The following is a 22,271-nucleotide window of genomic DNA, read 5'->3' as shown; positions in this document are numbered from 1 at the left end:
AGTTAAAAAAGAAATGTGGGGATTAAACCTCTGGTGAATCCCATCTGACCAGAGAACAGAGATGTGAATAGCTTTACTGCCAGGCATTGTGCAGTGCAAAGGGATATTGTTAGGTTATAATTTACCTGCAGATATGATTAGTTTAAAATTTAACAACTTGTTTATATTCAAGCCTTTAAGACCCCAGACACTATATCTTTTGATAGCCGGGCACCATCAGCTTTCTTCACATTTGCTTATGCACCCATTTTGTTGATATATTGAAAGGTTTTATGAGAAATATATGAAGAGAGTAAAAGAATTCATGCACTCGAGTTATGGTGCCAGCAAAGAATTATGAAAGTACCATGTATTGCCAGTAGAACAAACAAATCTTTCATGGAATAATTTCAGACAGAATGTTCCCTAGAAGCAAATATGGGAAGACTTTTTCTAACTTACATTGGACATGTTATTGAGAGAGACCTGTCCTAAAAAGGATATCATGCGTGGCAGAGTATAGACTGAACAGAAAAGAGAAGGACCCTCAATGACAAGGATTGACACAGTGGCTGAACCAATGGACTTGAACATTGCAGCTGTGAGGATGGTACAGGTCTGGACCGTTGTTTGTTTGGTTGCACACAGAGTCATTGTGAGTCAGAAGTAACGCATTGGCATCTAACAACAGCAGCAGCAGCAGCAGCACCCTGGGAAATGTTAAGCCTTTTTATGTCTGACAATGACTAGAACATGAGATAGCACCTGCCCCTTGATTTTTGAAGTTAGATTTTATCTTCTTTCCATCCTTTTGTATTTTCTTACTTTCTTCTTTCTTTCTTTCTGCCATTCTTTCTTTTATATGAGCTTATGGGATAGAATCCTTTATTTTAAAAAAATAAAATTTTAATGATAAAGTGGAATCACAAAAGATCATTTTCATTAATTGGCAGGTCTAATCCAGGTGTTGTTGTTTGTTGTGTGAATGAAACACTGCCCAATCCTGCACCATCCTCACAATTGCTATGTTTGAGCCCATTGTTGCAGCCACTGTGTCATTCCATCTTGTCTAGTTAGGTTCGTCCTCTTTTCCCCTGGCCCTCTACTCTACCAAGCATGATGTGCTTTTCCAGGGACTGTTTCCTTCTGATATACAATCCAAATTAGTGAGACCAAGTCTACCCATCCTCAACCCTGAGCAGTGTTCTAGCTCTACTTCTTCCAAGGCAGATTTGCTTGCTCTTTTGACAGTCCATGGGACTTCCAATATCCTCATCAGTACCATACTTCAAATGCATTTACTCTTCTTTTATTTTCCTTATCCAATGGCCAGGTTTCACATGTATAATAGACCGTTGAAAATGGCAGAGGTTGGGGCATGCATACCTCAAGGGACATCCTTGCCCTTCAACATTTTAAAGAAGTCTTATGCAACATATTCGTCGAAGAAATATGTCTATTGATTTCATTAGTAGTTTTAATGATTGGTGTATAAATACTAATAATATGCATAGTGACATAATCCTATCAGAGACATTGTACTTCAAGATAGATATTGAAATATTATTCTTGATAATAAATTGGTTATCATTCCTTTTGAATTTTTCAACCATGCATTATAGACCACATGACTGACACAAAATGGTCCATTTCAGTTTACTAATACCCAGGACATATGGATTTATTTGATTTTTCCCTAGTATTCTCTATTAATTGAACGATTTTTGCAGACATACAAAGTGACTTTTATGTCTTGATCACCTTGTTGACAGAAGCACCATGGTTTTGATCAAGGTCACCTTAGTCTTCAAAGTGGGCTTCTAATTTTCCTAGATTCATATTTTATATAGTCCACATTCTGATTTTGTATAGATGTTTTCAACTGTTTCTTCTTATTTTGAGTCATCCCTCATCAGCAAATGAAGTTCCCAAATGCTTTATCTCATGTACGTCATGGTTGATTCTACTTTTGAGAAGGCAACTCTTCCTTAATTGTATTTTAAGTGACTTTGAACCTGAGTAACTCACATTCAAGCACCGTTTTTATAATATTTCCCTGCTATTCATCAGGTTTTCAGAGGCTAATTCTTCAGAAGTGAACAACCTATTTCTTTTTCATAGTTTCATCATAGTCTGGAAGCTCCACTGAATTCTGCTCACCTTGAATGACTCTACTGGTATTTGAAACACCAGTGACAGAGCTTCCGGCATCATAGCAACAGACAAGCCATCATGGTCTGGCACTCTGCAAGCCAAATGCTGAACTAGACACCATTTCTTTCAATAGATATATTATTCTTGCTAGATGTAGTCATGCCAACTCTCACTCACAGCAAACTTACCTATCATAGGACAAAACGATGCCCTGTTTTGGGTCATCTTTAATATTATTATGATGCAGCAGCTGTTTATGCATCTCATGATGAGTTTTCCTTTTTATTTTTTCCTATCTTCTACTTCACTATGCATAACTTCCTCATCTAGCTACTAGTCCCTCCTGATAAGGTGTCCAAATAAGAGATACAAAATTCCACCACCCGCACTTATCAGGAACATTTTGATTAACTTGCTTGGTTTTCAGGTTTGTTTTTCTCTGAGTAAGAGGTATATTCAATAGTCTTTACCAACATCACAATTTGAATTTTCCAGTGCACATATGCATATAAAGTGATTGAAAATATCATAATTATTGTGAGGTGCACCTCAATCATTATTTTATAAAAATATATTAAATGTGTCCTTTGCAGAAGATCTTTTCAATGTTTCTAGATTACTACTTCTGTATATTTTCATTTTGGTCCCAGATAACTTTAGATACTTGACAATATTCATTACTTGACTATTTATTCTGAGATTGTTTAAGGTCCTAGTTTTGGTGTCTTGATTATCTCTCAATTCAAGTATAAACAGTATTGATGATTGTAGTTTTTTGCTTCTTTCCAATTTTTAGCAGCTTTTACATAAATATTATTTTATAAGATAAATGTTCTTTGGGAGAAATTTTGTATTTATCTTTTAATATCAGTGGGTATTTAATGCTAAGTTAAGCTAATCATTGTAATAAAAGTCCAGTGTATTTATATTTTTATATATACAATATGCTTCTATCACTTTAACACACACACACACACACACACACACACACACTCCAAAGAAAGCCTTCAGGAAATTCTATTTTCTGAGTACTGAGAAACTAAATGATTTATGAATTCCCTTTTTTTTTGATGGAGTCTATTTTTCCTTTGGGCATCTACTATAAAAGAAAATATTTTTAAGATTTTCTTTTAGTAAAGTCTATGATTACTGGCAAAATATGAGAAAATTTAAAGTCATTTTTAAAACTGCTAAGCTCACCTATTTCATATGAAATTACAGTATAAATGAGTCCATTTGACTATTTGAAAGAGGATTTCCACTAAATATTGTATAATGCTTTAGAGAAATAGAAACATTCTTGTGCTCTATTTCATCTTCTAGAAAATATTCTCTGTGGTACAATTGATTTCTCAACATCCTTTCTTTTTAGAAGAATGTCATCTCTCAAGTGTCCAGTAGTTCGTTTTATCTAATGTGGCCTCTTTATGACCCGAAAGCATATGTGGGTCATCGAATCTGCTTTAAGACCCTGCCACTCATCTGTGCAATTTAGTGCTTGCTCGGGAGGGAGTTACTGTATTGACTAAGGGCTATGGCACACTGCAGCTTGGAAAGTGAGAACATAAAGAAAGGCAGACCCAAGTTAACTCTACTATTAGCTCGGCTAAGACCACGATACATCAATAGAGCAGTAGTCCTCATCATGCTTTATACAGTTAATCAACTACATAAAAAGATACGCAGACAAATTGATTTAGAAAGGGACACTGCTTAGTTCTTTTTCAGTATTTGGCATTCGATTCTCTTTTGTAAGTGATGTGATTTGTTTTCATCTGAAAAGACAGGTTTTTTTTCTTAAAAGAGGCAGGACAGGAACTGAGAAGAACAGATAGCTTTGCCTGTACAATGCTGAAAGCACCCTTATAAAACAGAAAATAAATAGATTTGGGTTCTTTTCCTGGTAGATAATATCTTGTTGTTACATATACTAATTGAAATGTGGTCCCATTTTAATTTCTATCTAGTGCATTCATTAAATAATTCATTACTACCTAAGTATCAAGGCACGGTAAAACTTATTCTTACTTTTTAATAACCTTAATACACTACTACTTCTTTTCACTCATTTAAATTCTTAAAAACAAGAATTGCCCCATCTCAGGGTTCAGAGAATAAAGAAGGCAAAAGGAGCTTGAAATGTGGTTTGGGTGTGTGTGTTTTTTTTTTAAAATATGTTCTAAACTAGAAAGGAATATGTGAATTTTGGCTTTTGCTTCAGAGACAACCTCAGATCAGAATGACTTTTACTTCTTATTGGGAAGAAAATCGGGGATAAGCCATTTTGTTCCAAATTCTAATACAGTGAGGATATGAAGAAATAATGTGCATGTTAGCAGATTATTGTGATGAACAAAAGAAAACAAAGCCCTATATGAGTTGTTTGCAAAGTATGAAGTGCGATGTCATTATATTTTCAACTACTGTTTCCAGAGCACACATAGTTACTCTGAGCTCAAGTGAAGCATTACACATTCCTACACACAGCCATCTACTAGGAGAGAGTAGAGCTGTCTCATAGGGTTTCTAAGGTGGAAATCTTTTTGGAACAGGCTACCTTATCCTTCTCCTGTGGGTGCCTGTGGCTTCACACTGGTAACCTTGTGGCTAGCAGTCAAGTGCTAACCACTGTACAGTCTGGGTTCCCTAAGGAGCATTGTCACCACTCTTAAAAAGCCTGAGAAGATTGTGTTCCCAATTCTCAGAAATGATCACTGGACGTAATATTCCTAATTTAAATGTTCAGCCATTTTGCCGTATAGTTTAAAAATTATACCTCAACTCAAAGAAATGAACAAAAGTGAATAAAATGTGAAATTGACAGAATTGGGATAACACAATCCCTCTATTCTGTGTCAAATGAATATAAAGTGTAAGGATAATATAGGAAGCAGACTGATAGACTGTTTAATTTTTATTAGTATCTATTGAGATGGTATAAAAATGTATCACCTGTTCAGACACACTGAAAGGCATACACAATTTAGTATAGGTATAGAGCCAAGCTTGCAGCTAACAAAGGCAATGCACCAGCACAAGAAAAAAAAGAACTAATTTTAAAATCAGGAAAAAAGCAACAGGAGATGAAGCCAAATGTCTCAAGGGAAGCAAAAGTATATATAACAGTTTATGATTACCATCGAGAAGATGCATATTAAAACCCATGGGGAAAGAACTTGCTCCCAAATACTTGAGCTGCTGTGACTGAGCTCCACTGTGTATCAAGCAGGGAGTCACTAGGGACTAGAGAAAACAACAATTACAACCAAAAACTAAAACCTTTTTACCCAGTTCAGGGAAGTTACAAGCATATCTGTGGTCCAGTCTCAAACTGGAGAAATAAGGAGAAAAAAACCTCCAAGAATATTGAAACTCCTCCCAGCATATGTAATTTGAAGTCTGAATTAATAATAGCACATAAATGGGAGACCTAACTGTGATGAATTTTAAAGTTTTAGATATATTTTTTCTATTAGTTCCATCAATTATGCCAACAATTTTGTTATACTGTACATTGTATAGTACAACAATGTTTTAATGAAAATACTAATATTACAATTTTAGTGAATTCATTTTATACATACAAGAATAGTTAATTGCACTATTAACGATCTTCTATTTATTGTTTTCTCTAATTATACTTGATTGAAATCCTAGGCTAATTGTGGTAGTTTTATGGTATATACATTTGTCTACAATAATTACCCTTATTGTGTTTTCCAAGACTCTCTTGAGGATATAATATATATTTCATATCAGATTTGATTGTATCCAATTGAAAACAATAAAATTCTTTTAGGAAATGTATTAAACTGCACATTTTCTAGAAAATCAAGTTTTGAAAATTAATTTTTTGCTATCTGAGAAAATGGAATTATTTTTCCTTTATTTGTGATATTACCTTTGTCTTGCCAACATTGATATTTATAACTCTTTTATTTAAAAAATATTTCCCAATATATATAAATCTATAAATGATCATTGTATATTTTTTCCATTTCTAGTTCTCAGTGCTTTTTTTTTACTATGGGAATGTTTTCCTGTGTTTATTATGGTTACATCTCACCAAATAGAATTAATAATTCTAGTAGAGATATGCTGTATCTCTTAGAAGATCTCGGTTCATGATGAGAACATGAAATAATTTTATTCATTTTTATGTAACAAAATTCAGAAAATATAAATGATTAAAAAAACAGAAGCAAAACAAAACAAATTTCAGAAAATATTTTTCTCAGCATGTCTTATATTCTCTAGGAAAATATGAAATAATTAAGTTGAAATGCAGGAAAATTTTATGGATCAACAAACTTGTAAATCAAGCCATCAATTACAATGAAAGCTACTAGGAAGAGTTACTATAATTTTTTTTTCACAAAAGATGCGATGAAACTCATATGAAAGTGTTCACTACAAACTAGTCACTGGCTGCTGCTGTTGGGTGCCTTCCTGTGAGTTTGGATGCTGTGCACAGCAGAACGAAACATTGCCAGCTCCCGCACCATCCTCCCAATTGTTCTGATGTTTGAGCCCATTGTTGCAGCCACTGTGTCAATACATTTGTCAAGGATCTTTCTCTGTTTTGCTGTCCCTCTACTTTACCAACTGAAGTTCTTCTCCAGGAATTGATCACTCTGAAAACATGTACAAAGAATGCGGGGTAAAGTTTCACCATCTTTGCATCTAAAGAGCATTCTCCTTGTAATTATTCCAAAACAGATTGGTTGAGTCTTTTGTCAGTCAATTATACACGATTTAAATAATAATAATATTTGGGTAAATATTTTTCTAAGTTGTGCCACATACATAATTCACAAATAATTAATTATAATTTATTATTAATTAAAATGAATAATTAATGAAGTATGATATAAAAGTGTGTCTACTATAAGGAGGAAATAGACATAGCTAACAGATTTAGTGGTCAAATTTAAGGATGTGCTAGACTACTTGCCCTTACTTGTCTATCAGTTTGTCACACTGTGGTGGCTTATTTTGTGTTATTTTTTCTTTATCTCTGAATTAAATTTAATTTATTTTATCATGAAACATTTAGACCCATTTTCCTAAATATTAAGCATTTTTATTCTTAGTACAAAATAAATTATCACACACCTTGCAAGTATTATATTTACAGCTACATATTTCTTCGGTCATCACTGTCATTTCCTGAGTCACTCAGCTGCAAATGATTTCTTACAGTGTTCACCAGAACTCCACTACCATCAGGAAATCTACTCAGACTTGCATTCCTATCAGGAATCCTGCACTGTGGCCTGGCAGACATTCTATTATGCCCTGAGTTGTAATTTTATAGAATTATGAAGAACGTTTGGAATCTGATGAACTATCACTACTCATCTGGTCTATTGTGCTGGCTTCTGCCTTCAGTTATCTTTCAATATCATCCATTGAAAATGTTCAGCATATCTTGTCTTTAGGTGGAGAATGTTTTACAAAATTTTGAGTCCTAAATGACTTCTGTATTTGCGGTTGTTCTCTACAACATTGAATTTCACTACTTCCCTTAACTTTTTGTTTTTTGTTTGTTTTTCCACAGTGATGTTATTGCTGAGTTTGTCTAATCAACATTCTCCGTTATTATTGTTAATATTCAATGTGCGTTCTTTTAAGTAAGGTTTCTTTAAAACTTTGTAAACAGTTACTGCTGGAGTAGAACCTTCTACATATGTTAGGGTTATTCTCGCCTGCTCCCCTTTGCCAACTTCAAGGTCTCTTTCACGAGAAGTGTCAATAGAAGCAGGTTTGAAGTCTTACCTGTTTAGAGTTGACTCTTGTTCCTAGCCTCCTGGGAGTACATGCAGGGAATCTGCACCCCTCATTCTTCAGAAAATTAATGGGGTCCGACCATGGGAGCAGATCTCAGGAGGGAGTGGTTGTGCCACTACATCCCCATTCTGAATGGCTCCCACATTTCCACCAGCATCTTTCCCATTCATAGCACACAGTGTGGGAGGCGAAATACGGCTGGCTGTAGAAACTCTTGTCCAAATGCTTAGGTGGCTTGTTTTTGCGTGATGTTAGAAATCAGAACCTATACTATAACATGTACATTAGAACAAAAGTCTACTGGCAATCCCATACACTCATTTCACAGTTACATACATTTTCAGCCTGTCACATTCCCTTATTTAAATCTTTTCAGGGTCCTAATAAAAATGTTGTTATTGTTAGGGGTCATCTAGCTAGTTCTACATCAGTTACCCTATGTGTAAAACACTCTCTCCATAAAACACTGTATCCTTATATCATTGCTATGCTCCAGTTTATTGTGGTAGCTACTGTGTTCATCTGTCTGCGCTAGGGTTTTCCTCCTTTCCACACACACTGTTCTTTAATAAACATGCTGTCTTTTCCCAGGATCTTATTAATCCTGATAATATGTGCAGAGTACATGAATCTAAGTCTTGCCATACTTGCTCCTAAGATACATTCTGGCTGCACTGCTAATGAGACTGTTCATTATCCCCACAGTCCATGCCATATTGAATAATCTATACAAGTATATTCACTCAAATGAATCAATTCTTAAGTTTTCATATATTGTTCAATTTTAGCATTTATATGAGGTAATTGAAAATAACATGGCTTCAGACAGTGGCTCATTAGTACTCAATTAAAAAAATTTAGACACCTTTTTTAAAACATATTAAAGAGGTATTTTATAACAGATTTACCCAGTGCAATGGGCCATTGATTTCCTAACTGCTTCCATAATACAATTAATATGAAAGTCATTGACTTCATTTTTTGTCTATTTATCATGATCTTTTTTATTGATCAGTTAGTTGGTAGAATTGTTGCTTTCTTAATACTGAGATGGAAACGATACTGAAGATTGTAGTCTTTGCTCATCATTAATAAGCCAATTCCTTTTCACCTCTAGAAAGCAAAATTGTGTCATCTGCATATCACAGGTTGTTAATGAGTCTTTCATCAATCTTAAAGTCACATTCTTACTAATTTACCTTAGATTATCATATTATTTGCTCAGCATACAGATTGAATGAGTATGGTGAAAGGATACAACCCTTACACATGTCTTTCAGATTTATGATGCCCAGTGTTTGATTTTTTTCTGTTGGACCGACTACTTCTGGGCTTATAGACAAGTTACACATGAACACAACTTAGTGTTCTAGAATTCCCTTTCTTCACAATGTTAGTTATACTTTGTTATGATCCACACAGTCACATGTCTTTACATAGTCAATAAAACACAGCAAACATTTTGGGGGGGGGGGTGTTCTCTGCTTTCATTACAAGTCCTTTTCTAAGTCAGGCTGGGATTCTGGTGATGTACTGCTGCAAGAGTTGATCTCAATGCCTTTTGAATGCATTTCAAAACATAGTTTTGAAAATATGATCTGTATGTTGGCATTACAAAAGTGTCTTAGCTATAGAGTGCTTCTATAAGAGAAATACTGCAAGCAGATAGTTTAACAAGTGGAAACTTATTCTATCACATCTAAGCATTTAAGTTTAAAGTCGGGGTACTAGTTCACGAGAAAGGCTCCTTTCTTTTTTGGCTCTGTGAGACAGTCCTGGGCTTCTTTCAATATCTACTGGTTTGTATTCTTTGAAGTAGCCTTTGGAGTATTATTTGAAGATCCCCATGTGTCTTGATTTTCTCTCTTGTCTACAAGCTTTTCATCTCTGGAACCAACGGATGAATCCCATTCCAGCTCCACTTTTTTTTTTCTTTATAGTAACAAGGTCTCCTCCCCGCTTCCAATTTTCTTTTTCTTTTATCTCTTACAAGATCAAAAATGATCAGGTCACATCTGACGGAAACTCCCTTTACATCATATCAAGACAAAAGCTGATTGAGGATGCTACTTCTCACCCCTAACCCCCCTATAGCTATTTGAATGATCATATATTATCATAGCATCAGTAGTGATACTGCTATTACATAACTGTTCAATCATATCAGTAAACAATTGCCAAAACACTGAGATCATAACCCAGCCATGATGAAATATTTTGGAGGGAAACGATTCAATCCATGTTATTCCACGTTTTGTCTATTAGGTCATTTGATTAGGGACAAAGGGGGTTGTCTCCCCAATGTTTTCATAGGGCCATAACAGAGGGGTTGTAGGGAGATCAGGCACACTAATTGGACACTTATGGGAAAATCCAGAACTGGGCATGCACAGAGTAGGACCCCCTTAATTCAGGTGAAACCAAACCTAGACACAACCTAGACCCATAACATCACACAGGTGTTCTTAAATGCAGCCTGTAAGATCAGCCAATACCCTTAAACACGTCTCCCCCAGCCAGGGACTCAAGAGAATAAGAGCCAGATATGCAGCCTGGCACACTACCTTGGCTGGCCTCCGGGCGCTTTGTTTCTTTTTTTAAACAATGCAGTTGCTCAGGTGCATGCTGCAAGTAGAGCACCTCCTTTTATGTCTGGGGCATGCTGTGCCTGCATGACACTCAGGGTCCTCCCAGCGTCAGCCCAGGGCCTGCTCAGGCTGCAAGCCCTCTTGGCCTCCAGGGATTCCCCAGTGACACACCTGTGGGTTTGCACCTTTCATTCAGATATTCTTTCCATGTGGTTTTCCTTGCCCAATGTGAACCCTGAGTGGCTTCTGCATGGCCCAGCATGCTTTCCAGAAATAGTGTGTACCTTTTCAAGACTGTAATACCTGAAACGTTCCCTTTCCTCCATAAAAACTCACTTGGATTACAAAAGTGCTTCTGGGCATGAGTTCTTTCCATTCTGTGAAGCAAAGAACTGAGGTGACTCCGAACCAGAAATCTAACACATCCGCCCCCAAATTTACCACCTTTACACGTGAGAAGCACTTTCACACAGTTCATCATTTTAAGTTGACTCCCAGGTCCAACGTCGATCCAAGTACAAAATTCCTCTTTACCTATGAATCTAGAATACAAAGTGTTGGCTTCCAAAAGACAATGGTAGAGAAATGAAGGGGAAGATGAGATAATGGGAACCAAGACATAAAGATAAAGAAAAAACAGAATCAGCCAAATAATTTACATTAGTCTTCAAGTCTTGAAAGTAATCCTCTGTGCCCTTGGACACCACCTCTGAACTCACAGTGGAGCCCTCTGCATCTTGGGCTTGGGCCCTGCCACTAGACCAGCCTCTAGACAAGCTGAGATGTTTGTTCAATAGGCTCCTTCCAATTTAGGATGCCCCTCTGTCCTAAGCCAACCGAGTAGCACTTCTGCCCCCTTGGAACTGGCAGACGAAATCCTTCTGTCCTTTGGCCACGTCAATCTCACCCTTTCAAGTTTGAAGTATGAGTGGATACTGTTCTATATTCTGACACTCATGAATGTCATCTCCAAAATGCACCTTCTGGGGAACAGGCTGGTAGCTGTTCCTGGGAACAACCCAGGAAGATGTGGCCCAAGCCTTTGAAACCCTCGAGGGTTGCCTTATATTTTGAGAAGCCAAAGGTCATGGACCTACCCCTTGAGATTGAGGCAGTTTCCTGTGTCCCTTATGTCTTTCAGTTTCTGTTTCCTAGCAAGTTGGCCTCTTGGCCATTGAGCTTCCATCTCCAGCACCTCTTGGACTGCCTCAGTGTCTGTCCTACTTGTGCGAGTATTATAGAGTTTGCATGGTCTTCCAATAATTGCCCGAGAGACACAACAGTGCTCCAGGAAGCCTCCTGCCTCTCACGGCTTCTCTCACAGGGGTCTTGGATTTGCTACATTGTTTTATGCTGCTTTTTCTCTCAGTTTACATTTTCTTCTTTGTTAACCAAGTTCTTTGATTTCTTCTGAGCCCCCAAGAGAATTGCCTTTGACATCCATATTTCCACCAATACTCTCTTCAAAGCAATCTAAGTTTTTAAAATTGGAAACGTTAACACTCTTCTTCTAGTCTATACCTAATCCCAAAACCACTTTCACATTTTCTGAATATGTTTAAGCAATATTCTATACCTGGTACTAAATTTTATCAACTACTGCAACTGTAACAAAAACACAAGAGGATAGCTTTTAAAAGAACAATGTTTTTATTTCCTCATCATTTATGAGCTTTTAGTCAAAATTCAAAGACCATCAAAGCCTTACCTCAGAGGTACCTATCATTTGTGCATCTGGGTGTCTCTTGAAGAACTCCATGTGTTTACATCAATCTGTTTTTGGTCTAGAAGCATCTCAGGACAGGGTCCGTGAGTCTAAAGGATGTGTACTAATCTCACTTCTTCTTTCTTGATGGCAATGAAGTCCCTGTCCCCTCACCCTTTCTCTTTTGTACCAAACAATGTAAAATATTCATGTGGGAACAATTAAGGCTATCTCCTTACAACATGTTTTCTAATCACATAAAATGGAATCATGGGGCATAATTGCATATAACTGCCAAATTAAATGATTACATCACTGCAAAACCACAGAGAATTATGACTTAGCCACATTGACATATTTGGGTGGAAGAAAGGGGGCATAATTCAATCAATGACACTAGAAATTTAATTTCCCTTACTGTGTTACTCGGGTTTGACTAGAGGAACAAATTCATAGACACTCATATGTGTATAACAAAGAGCTTTATATAAAAGAGCAATTGTATATTGAGAAAACATGCCAGCCAGTCCAGATCATGTCCATAAGTCTTATATTAGCCCATATGTCTGATACTAGTCCATAAATTCTTGTTTAGATTCATGCAGCACATACAATGATCCTGAATGCAGGAAGATCACAGGCCAGTAGATGGAAAATCTTGTGGATCCAGTGGCAGTGGAAGCATCTCAATGCTGGCACGGGTCTCCATGTGTCTCCTTCAGCTCTCTGAGTGTCTCAACAGCAAGAAAGAGAAAGCAGAGCGCATGCATGTGGGAGGAAGACAGGAGTTCCCATAATCCTCAAGAAGGCCAGGCTCTCACACAGGCTGATTGGCTATGATCTGATGGACAGGCTAGACTCCACCCCTTCAGTCATGTTGACAGGAGATTATGTAACTGCCACACTTACTAAATATTGTTTCTTGTTATAATTTTTAGGTGCCGTTAAGTTGTTTCCAACTCATAGCTACCCTATGTACAAAAGAAAAAGCACTGTGAAGCCAACCTCACAATTGTTATGTTTAGTCATCTGTGTTAATCCTTCTTGTTGAAAGTCTTCTTTGTCTCTGATTCTCTACCTCACCAAGCATTATGCCCTTTCCCAAGGACTAGTTTCTCTAGATAACATGTCTAAAATACATGAAGCAAAGTCTCCCCATCTCCTTCTGTGGAGAATTCTGGTTGTACTTGTTCCAAGACATTTGTTTGTTAGTAGCAGCTTTCAATCACTGTCACAGTAACAAATGCTGCAAACATTTGCAAAAGTTGTGGCAATAAAATTCCTCATTGGGAATCCCAGAAACAGTCAAAATTCTAGTAATAGTTAAGCTACTCAATACCTAATATTTATTAAAGATAATAATATATTAGTAATAATATATTGTGTATAATTAATAATAAGGAAATAATGCTCAACTTGTATACTATATATATATATTGAATATATATATTCAATCTACAATGATAAGAATAAACCAAGTAAAATCATTTTAGGTATCCACATGAAGATTAATACAATACATTCCCAATTAGATAGAAAGATCACTGATGATTTGTGAAAAGTAAAAAAAAAGTGGGGGAGACTAATTCATTCAGAACACATTCTAGCTCATAATCTGAATCATTTTAGCTACTATTTATATAATTACTTATTTACAAAAAATATATACAAATGTTATTTTAATTAATTACTTGCAAAGATCAAAGTCTATTTCATTGAGTATGGATTATAGTTCATTGTTGAGAAAACAAAAATATACCCAACTGGACTAATCAGTTTCATCCTGATAAGAACATATTAAAATTGTTAAGCACTTTGTTTTACTTGAATCCACATTCTGTGCCCATGAACAGTAGTCATAACTTAAATTATTGCACTGGGCAAAATTGATGTAGATGTCCTCTTTAAAATGGCAAAGAAGCAAAATATGTGACAGTAAGGACTAAGGTGCATCTGACTTAAGCCATGATATTTGTAACCGCCTCATATGGAATATTTTAAGTAAGAAAATACTGGGCCTGTTTCCTAATCTCATTATATTCTATGATATGTATCATTTTGGCAGATGCTAGTAAGTCATTTAATTTAAAAAGACACAAATTATTGTTTTAAAATAAATACAAAATATGCCTCAAATAATGCATCCCTTACTTAAAAGAGATAATGTTCTCATAAAAAAAATAATGTTTAAAATACTGATGCCGTGATTTCATCATTGCAATTTTTTTCTTGGTGTGTGTGTGTGTGTGTGTGTGTGTGTGTACACACACAAAAGAGCCTTCCTTGGTGAACCACTGGAACGGTTAAATGAAAGTTCAGTGGTTCAAACCCACCCATCCTGCAGAAGAAAGAAGAGATCCTCTGCTGCCAACAGTGCTGTTAGCTCTGGTTGAGTCAGTTCCAATTCATAGAGACCTTATACACCAGAGAACAATAGACTAGCCAGGGCTGCACCGTCCTCACAATTATGATGTTTGAACCCATTGCTAAAGACACTGTGCCACTAAGTATATTTTTTGCTGACCCTCTACCAAGCATGGGGTCCAGGCACTGGTGTCTCCTATCCAAAGTACTCGAGATGATGTCTTGCCTCTATGGAGCATTCTGGATGTACTTCTACCAAGACCGATGTCTTGTTCTTTTGTCAGCCTGTGGTATTTTAATATTCCTCACCAACACCATAGTAAAAATTCATCAACTCTTCTCAAGTCTTTCATATTTAGTTTCTAACTTTGATGTGAATATGAGGCAATTGAAAATACTCTGGCTTGGGTCAGGCACATTTTAGTCCTCAAAGTAACATCCTTGCTCTTCCACACTCTAATGAGACTGAGAGTTGCAGACTTATCAAAGCAATGCATCCTTTAATTTCTTGAATGCTGAATCCATGAACAACAATGGTGGATCCAAGCAAGATAAAGTTCCTCAAGTTATCTTTGGGCTTTCGTGTACTTCTTTGAATTTTATTCTGCTTCCACCTGAACTTGCATATAAGCAATTGATGTTCTTTTCCAGAGTTAGCCCTTGGTCTTGTTTGGGCTACATTTCCATTTTCTTTTCCCACCGATAAAGATATCTTGATCCTTATGTATTTCATCGGGTGAGATCTATGTGTACAGTGACTGTATATGTTGTTGGGAAAAAAGATTCTTGTAATCTAGAAGGCATTTGGTCTTGGGAAAGTCTATCATGTGATTTCCAGCTTCGTTTCTATCACCAAGATCATATTTTCCAACGATAAAGATGGCAAATCCTACGAAGCAGTTCTGTTCTTTTTTATGGGGCTTCTAATACGCAGAGAACCCTAATAGGGAATTTTAACCATTTGAAAAGAAACCCGATACACTGCCTCACCTCGCGAACTGCCTCATTCCCAGAACGCACCCATCCCCGGAACCCCTGTCCTCAGGGCCTCTGTCTGCAATGGGGTTGCCACAGCCAGGGTTACCCACTACAGGGCAGCAGACCACTACAAAGAGGGATCCCATGCGAGTGCACCGCACCCCTGCAGCCCAATCAATGCGCGTGGTGCAAACTCAAGGGTCGGCTGGAAGAATGAATGCCCGAAAAGCAAGAGAAAAACACAAAACAAAGGGAACCTCCTTTGGAGAACCTTGTGAAGGATTGCACGGACTGAGGACAACCTACGAACTACAACCTGGGGTCCCGTGAGCCCGCGGTCTGAGTCAAAATTGGGGACCAGATTGTCAAGTTCCTGGTTGATCCCAGGGCTGACTCTCAGTGATTAACACCCCGGTAGCCCCTCCCTGCAAGAACAGTGTCACTATGATCAGGGCGAATGGACCAACAACCCTCAGAGCTCAGAGGCTACCCTGAAGGCAACAATGGGAAAGTTTTGACAGGTACCTGGCCTCAAATAGCCCAAGCTCCTGCCTTTCGCCCTTCTCCTGGCTCAGAGCAACCCAGGACCCAGTGGATACTCTCCTCATTGTTTGGGAGACCCCCACACACCTAGTAAGACGATTCAGGGGTGAATGCACTGCCCTAGGGATGCAAGACCTCCGTGAAGAGCTCCAAGCCTTAGAAGCTGCCCTCAAAAGCACCCACCCAGCAGTCAGGTGTTCTTGGGAAACTCAGTCCACCCTTGGCAGCCTAGTGACTGGGTGTGGGTCAAAAACGAGAAGCAAGAACTCCTAAAGCCGACCTGAGCTGGGCACTAACCGTAATATGGGTAACCCCAACTGCTGTTAAGTTACAGGGCACGCCGGTGCCCCTAACACGCCCCAATAAAAGAGACTCACGTCCCAGCCACTCGAAAGTGGACTGCCTGCTAGACTCCTTCCATCCCACTAAACCTAACCGTGAGATGAGAAGCACTTGTTGCGAACGATGATCCACAGCCGACGCCTGAGAATCTGCGGACCGAGCCCCCGATGCAGCCCTGCCTCTCACATTTGCCTTAGGTAGCCCTAACCGCCCCTAAAGGTGGTCCATCGCTATAGCTGGTGCTCCTTGGGACCTTTCACATTTTTCGTTTAGCCCTGTTTGGATCTCTAATCTGTCTATAGTCCCCACACCTCTACACTTGGAACTTAATTTTACCATCTCGAGGGACCCTGTCGTCCCCGAGTTCAATGCATGCCTAGTACACACCTGTGGATACTGGACTGCCCAGCAGTACCTGGCTATCCCCGCTATCTAAGTGGGCCCACACACTCTCCACGGGGACTGGGTGGGTCCTGGAAAACCTAGGACTGCGATGTGGAAAGGGACCTGGGTGTTAGGGCCTCCCCAAGCCCTCCCTGGGTAGACGTCTTCTGGATCAGCGCTTGGCAGGGCTGGAAGGAAGTCTGGTACTGGCTGTCAGGGACTCAAAAACAGATCCATGTGGTTAGAGGACAACAACCTCCCAATTGTAAAGCCCAATAGCAAAGCAACCCTTCTCCCTAACCCTATGTCCCGATCCCTAGTCTACACCAGCCAAGAGGAGGACTGGAGAGTGGTGCCCATGAGTAGCAAGAAGACAGCCATCAAAAGGAGGGAAGTGAAGTGTAAGGAAACCCCTAATAGGGCATTTTAAAGAAACCCTGCTTCACCCCACGTACTTCCTCATTCCTGGAACCCACCCATCACCCACCCTTCCCCCACCTCCTCTTCCCCCTGCACTAACGAACCACACCTGCACAAGAAAACCCAGCCCATGCCGCTGCTATAACCCTGCTCCAACACGAAGTCAAAAAGCTAGGCTTGCCCGCCACGCTGGGTCCACATCTCCAGAAAGCTAGTTCCTCAGGGTCGCTGTCTAATACATGGGTCCTCTTTCAAGTTCTCCAAGAGTCCAGCCTGGTCGTCCCTGAGTCACGGTGTTGCTGCTACACTAAGAGATAAAGGCCCCTATATGACAGTCAATTTTGTTTATGTATTTGAAAAAAGTTTTTTAAAAAAGATGTGCTGCATGAAAAATAAATAATTTAAATATGTTTGTATAAATAGATGATGAGCATAGAAAAATGACTAACAATAGAGTACCTTACCTATGCACACCTGGAATATTAATGCTGAGCCCTGATGAGTTGATGGATTATCTATCATATTGCCAACCACAAAATCAGGAGTTCAAGTCCACCAGCGACTAGATGGAAGAACGATGAAGCTTTCTAATCGTGTAAAGATTTACAGCTTTGGAAACCCACTGGGGCAGTTCCACTACATACTGGAGGGTCACTATGAGTCAGAATTGACTCGATAGCAGTGAAGTTGGGTTTCATTTTAGACCATAAATAATTATAATATTTTATAAATAACAAAAATGATGAAAAACAGTAGTATAGAAAAATTGATTAAATAGATAAGCAGTCACTGTAGAAAATACATTAAAATGTAAAATAACACAGGAAGTCACTTAAATAGAAACACATTTTTACTTTTGATTTATATGTGTATATGCAGAAGCAATTGTTATTTTTGTATTGTGAAAAACAGTTGCCACGAGTCAATGATGACTTGTTGCAACCTGTTGTAACATCATAGATCGATGCTCTGTTTTTGAAAGTAGTTTGCTAAATGTTTCCTCTGAGGAACCTCTGGATATGTGAGAAACTCCACTTTTAATGTGTTGACTGGTTGCACCGCTCAGAGACTAAAACATCATTGCCAAATTTCTCTCCAAAGTGAATGAAAGCTACCACTGATGTCTAACACTTCCAAGTTCCCAAATCTACACAAATAAGCAGTATTTTAGATCAAATATTTCCCAACTGATAACTATAAAATAATCTTTTGTGTTTGTAGATGCGCTTGAGTCCATTCCTACTCATAGAGAAACACCGCCCAGTCCTCAGCCATCTCTGCTACCTTTGAGACATTCCTGTCGCCACTCTGCCAATACATCTTGAGGACATTTTTCCTTTTTTTTTTAAATGCCCTTCGAATTTACCAAGCATGATGTCCTTTGCCAAGAACTAGTCTCTCTGATAAAATGTCCAAAGTGGGTGTGATAGAGTCTTGCCATCCTTGCTTCTAAGGAACATTCTGGCCGTACCTCTTCAAAAAAAGATATTTTTTTGTTTTGAGGTGCCCTATGTTACCTTCAATATTTTTTCCAGTACCATAATTCAAATGCATTGATTCTTCAAAAGTCTTCCTTATCAATGTTGAATTTACATATGAATATGAGATGATAGAAAATAATATGACTTGGGCTTTTTAAATGTATACCTTATTAATTATTGGTTAGTTGACATTTTTACTATAGTGAAAGGTTTTCCTGTTTGTTTTTTTTCCTCTCAATATTTATATGTACTCATTCATTATAGAGTATGACTATTTTATGAATTCTTAAATTAATTAAACATTAATTTATATACATTATACACATATATACATAATTATATACACATACATGTACACATTGTATACATAATTTGTATACTCTAATTTGCATACATTCACCTATAAATATATATATGTATATATTGGACCGCAGCTAGAATATGTACAGGTGAAGCATGCTGATCCGGCCGAAGACCAAGGGAAATCCTTCCAACAGAACTATGGGATACTGCGTGGCTTAAAATCAAAGAAGAGGTGAGTTAATTTTGTTACACTTCAATATTTATTCAGTCTGTGTGATATGAAGATAATTTGAGAAGCTGGACTATATGGAGCTTGTTACATGGAGCAGGTTTGGGGGAAGATTCATAATAACCTGCAGTATGCAGATGACACCACCTTGCTGGTTGAAAGCAAAGAGAGTTTGAAGGATGCTCTGATGAAGATCAGAGAACAGCATGAAGACTTTGACATGAAGAAAACAAAAATCATCTCATCTCAACTATGCCAATAAGCAACATCTCAATATACAGAAGACTACAGTTATTAAGCAGTTCATCTTATTGGAATTCAAAATAAACACCATGGAAGCAGCAGACAAGAAAGTAAATGATATATTACATTGTGAAAATTTGACAAAAGATCTTTTTAAAGAGCTAAAAAGCAAAGAAGTTACTTTGAAAGCTAATGTTTGCCTGACAAGAGCCACGATGTTTTCTTTTTATTTTTGTCATATGTATGCACAGGCTGGCAATGAAGACAAAAGAAGAGTTGCTGTCTGTGAATTATAGTTTTGACAAAAAATATTAAATATACAATGAGCTGCCAGAAGAATGAAGAAATCTCTTTTGGAAGAATTACAGACAAAATGTTCTTTAGAAGAGAGACTAGTCAGACTTTACTAGAAATATTTCAGACGTTATCATCAAGTGCCTGGAGAAGGTCACCATGTTCGGTGAAGTAGAGGGACCTTGTAAATGAGAAGCCTACCAACAAAATTGATGGAAAAACGTCTGTAACAATGGACTAAACCACAGAAATGGTTTTGAAGTCGGCCTAGGACCAGGCAGTGTTTTCTTCTGTTGTACTGTTGGTTGTTGTGAGTCAAATCAACAAGGGCATCTTTCTATATTATCTAATTTATCCAAGATCCATCTGACATCAGCAACAATAATCCTCTTTCCACATCCTCTGGAAATTGTCTGTTTATGTATTGTAACAATATCTTTTTTTATTATCAGCAAAACCAGCACAGCTATGCTTTGGTGTGATATTAATGAAATTATGCAACCATTTCTGAATTTTCTGGTCTCACCTTCTTTGAAATAGGCAAGAATATAGATATTTTCCAGTCAATTAACTAGGTAAATATTTTCCAAATTTCCTGAAACAGATGTATGAGTGCTTACAGTTCTTCATCCATTTATTGAAAAATCTCAGTTGGTATTACATCAATTCACGGACCTTATTTTTCACCAATGTCTTCATTGTAGCATAGACTTTTTCCTTCAGTATTATTGAATTTTACTGAACTTTATTATTTTTCATATATTTCCCCCAGAATGCTGACTTATTCTCTTTGGTTAGTCTTTATATCTCCTTTTGATGCTTTTGTTTGAATATTTCACAGTTAATGTTTGCAATGCAATTTTATTTCTTTATTTTTTAATCATTTTATTGGGGGCTCTTAAAGCTCTTATAATATTCCATACATCAATTGTTTCAAGCATATTTGTACATATTTTGCCATCATTTTATAAACATTTACTTTCTATTTGAGCCCTTGATATCAGCCAGTCTTTTTTCCCTTCCCTCTCACCCTGCCATCCTTGTGACTCCTTGACAAAATAATTTATTATTGATCTCATATCTTACATCAACCTCTGGCTCCAGGCACCCATATTTCTGTTGTTCATCCTTATGGAAGGGGGAGTAGGCATTATTCATCAATCATTGCTATTGACTCCCGCTTCCTCCCCTCCTTTCCCTATCTTCTCCCTTCCCTCCTGGTATCCCCACTCCCAATTTTGTTCCCAAGGAGTTTATCTGACCAGGATTCCATATGTTGTGAGCTCTTTTCTGTACCAGTGTACATGCTCCAGTTTAGCCAGAACTGAAAGGCAGGACGAGGGTCATGATAGTGGGGGTGTACCTCAGTCAATACCTGTATTTTTAATTTTGCATATGTATATGTAAGGTATTTACATGTGTATACATGCATTCCAATTTTAAACTTTGAAAATGTCAAGTATAGTATAAAACATTTGTTTTTTTTCTAAAGAACTTAAATAATTTAGATGCTATTGATCTGATATCTAATTACCCATAAATCCTTAAGTGCTTATTTCTATATTATCCTTCATAGCCATCGTCAACCATACCAGGAAACTAATATTGACGTATCACCACCATATGATTCTCAAACTGTACTCAAGTGTTGCCACTTATCAATAATGTTCTCTATATCAAAAGGATGCCGCTCTGAATTACATCCTGAAAAGTCTCTTGAAAGTTTTCTGTCTTAGATTTTTTTTACCTTGATATTTCAATGTTTACATTAATTTTGAGTTCTCTGATGTTTCCTCAGAATTAGATTCAGAGCATGTATCTTCAATAAGAATATATGTGATACTGTATTTTTTCTTTGTTTTATAAATTGCATTTTCCACCATTGTTAGAGATGGCCAAGTACTTGATTACTTGTAATTACTTGATTACTTGTAATTAATTGATTAAGGTAATTCTTTTTTGGCTTCTCCATGCTTACACTCCAGCATTTGTACTGGATGGATTCTTTATTGGCTCACTTTGGCTCAGGTGCTAAAATCCCACTTGGGGCCTTCCAGCCATGATCACCTCTTTCTTCTTTGATTAACTATCTGACACCTCACCACAAAGCCTCAATTCATTCCTTCTAAACCAGCTTAGGCTCCCAAATTACATAGTGGAAAACTCATCTGAGTACGTGAATGGCTTCCTTATCTGACGTGAGGCTTTGACAGACTCTGAAGAACTTTCTCATACTTTTGGCACTCTTCTCAGCCTATGTCAACTCTGAGATCTCAGTGAAGGCCTCCCCTCATCTGGTGTCTTCTCGTCCCACTTAGTTTATGAAACTCCACGTGAGACTTATTTTTCATGTCAAAGCCTCCTTGTTGTGTCGCAGCTCTGGTATGCTGTTGCAGGATGTCCTCCTGAAATTTGCTCCCAAGTTAAGACACTTAACTTGCTACCTCCACCTAAATGATCGATAAATGCCCAGG

At 37.6% G+C, this 22,271-nt stretch overlaps 1 pseudogene; it reads right to left on the bottom strand.

The window, feature by feature from the left end:
* Positions 1-7,270: 7,270 nt before the first annotated feature.
* On the bottom strand, positions 7,271-8,093 carry LOC115873496 (annotated as a pseudogene).
* Between the last annotated feature and the right edge of the window lie 14,178 nt (positions 8,094-22,271).

Source organism: Echinops telfairi, unplaced genomic scaffold (assembly GCF_000313985.2).
Source record: "Echinops telfairi isolate 266 unplaced genomic scaffold, ASM31398v2 ScPeMD7_7469;HRSCAF=8507_0, whole genome shotgun sequence".
Lineage (NCBI taxonomy): Eukaryota > Metazoa > Chordata > Mammalia > Afrosoricida > Tenrecidae > Echinops > Echinops telfairi.
The sequence above is the reverse complement of the archived record's forward strand: the minus strand, read 5'-3'. Positions and strand labels throughout refer to the sequence as shown.